Genomic DNA, 2,548 nt, shown 5'->3' with positions numbered 1-2,548 from the left:
GTTGTAAGAATGAGTGCTACATCCTCTACAACTTGTCTCTCACTAGCCACAATTGGTCCAAAGAGAAGACAATGAATCAACACCAAATGGCTTTTGATTTCCCTTATTCTCGACTTTGTATGCAATTTCAAAATATTATTAGATTAATACACAATATGTAAGAACTTGTTTTTAATCATTTTATTTTCCCATAGAAACCCCTTGGAATGAAAGAAAATGTGTTTGAAAGTCAAAGAAAAAAACAATGGAATTAAGAGATAGAGATTGATTTGATGAACCTAGTTTCTATTTGGCTATTGTTTGGAATCTCACACTTTGAAAAACTAAATCTTTCTATCGTATCTTTAAATAGACACACAAATTTGACGCTAGCTAACAAAATTGTTGATTTGGAATCTCATACTTTGAAAAACTAAATTTTACTATCGTATCTCTAAATAGACACACAATTTTGATGCTAGCTAATATTACGAATTTATTATAAATATATCAATTTCTTTATTAAAACAACTTCAATATATGTATTTTGTTTCTTTTATCATTTTTAGAGTTTTTCTTAATATTTTAATGAGTTTTCAACAATTTCAATTCCATCAATTTTTTATCAAAATTTCCAATGATATTTTCCGATATATCCTTAAAATTCAAATATCAATATATTCATAAAAATTGATATTTTTATCATTGGCAGAATCCATTGGCTAGGCATAACTAGGATTGTCATCACTCCCTCGAACAAAAGAGGAATTCCTTCACTATTAGTATAGCCTTGAACTTTTAAGAACCAAGTTATTGAAAGTGGTTTTGTAAACAAATGGGCTACTTGATCAACTAAAGGCACAGATTGTATATTTAACTTCTTGTGAAGTACTTTATCACAAACAAAATGTAAATCAATTTCAATATGCTTGGTTTTGGCATGATAAACTGAAACAACTAGTGAAGTTGTACCTTGATTATCACACCAAATAAACTACTATAATCCTCAATTGAAGTCTCAAATATGTTGCTAAGGACTTAAGGAAATAATTCAGCTGCTACATAAGTCAGAGCTTGATATTTTGATCCTATGCTTAGCCAACAACACTCTAGTTCTTCCAACTCCATGAGATAAGATTACCTTCTAAATACACATGATAACCACTTGTTGATATCCTATCAAGTAGCTTGCCTATTCTACATTTATGAATCTCACGAGATTGAAAGATTGTTTGGTTGGAAATGTAAATCATGAGTGATTGTCCCTTTCAAATAGTGTAACACCTTTTTACAAGCTTTCTAAAGGATTTCTATTGGGCTTTGAAGGAACTAACTTAGCTTGTTAACCATATATGAGATATCAGGTCTTGTGACAATAGCATTTTACAAGGCTCTAACTATACTTCTATATAATGTTGGATTGTCCATAGGATTACCATTTGATTTAGACAGTATTTTTCCATTAGAAGTCAATGTTGGTAAAAGCTTTGTTGCTTCCATTTTTGTCTTCTTTGGCAAGTTTGCAATATGCTTAGACTGAGTTAAATACATACTTATTTGTCTATGAAGACTTCAATTCCTAGGAAGAAATGTAAAGAATTGAGATCCTTTAGGAGAAAACTCTTACTTAGGTCATTAACTAGTTTTGAAATTATTGTACTACTATTTCCAATAATCATGATGTCGTCCATGTATATTTGTAACTTTGAGAATACTACTTTGGAGTTGTATAGAAACAAAGATACATCAAACTTTAAGTTCTGAAAACCCATTATAGTAATGCATCTTTAAGTTTATCAAACCAAGCCCTTGAGGCATATTTCAAACCATACAAAGCTTTGCTTAGTTTGCAAATATTGGGCTTGGTAGGATGAATGAAACCTTCAATTTGACAAATAAACACATCATCTTGTAGAAAACCATTAAGAAAGGCATTGTTAATGTCTAAGTACCTAATCTCTCATCCTTAAGCTACTATTAGAGTTAATAAAAATCTAATGGAGGTAGGTTCTATCACAAGGCTATCAATTTCTAAAACACTCAATACCTAGAGTTTAATAAAATCCTTGTGCTACTAACCTAGGCTTATGCATATTAAGGCACCATTTGGGCTAAACTTCAACTTAGATGTCCACTTATTACCAACCACATTATACTAAGATTGACAAGGTGCCAAGTCTCATGTATGATTCCTTATTGAAGTCTTGTATTCTTCTTCCATTGTTGTCTTCCAATTCAAATCAACAAGAGCTTGCTTTACACACATAGGTTCGGTAGGACCAAGTGAGATACGTAATATATGTAGTGCAAGTTTTACAATATTTTGATTTCATCATATATGATATCAATTTTACTTCACTATCCTACTTTTGCATTATGATATATTTGAGCATTAGTGCAATATTCTTTCAAGAATGAGAAACTATGTAATATGGTAGCTTGGACAAGTCATGACAACCTAATAACCATTGGTCACAATCTTCATAGGTCCTGTTCAATATGTAATTATGCTTAATAGTATACTAACCATGGTAAACTCATCCTAATGACTAAGATAAGTTATCTCATC

Source organism: Vitis vinifera, chromosome 5 (assembly GCF_030704535.1).
Source record: "Vitis vinifera cultivar Pinot Noir 40024 chromosome 5, ASM3070453v1".
Lineage (NCBI taxonomy): Eukaryota > Viridiplantae > Streptophyta > Magnoliopsida > Vitales > Vitaceae > Vitis > Vitis vinifera.
This window is presented reverse-complemented; position numbering follows the sequence as displayed.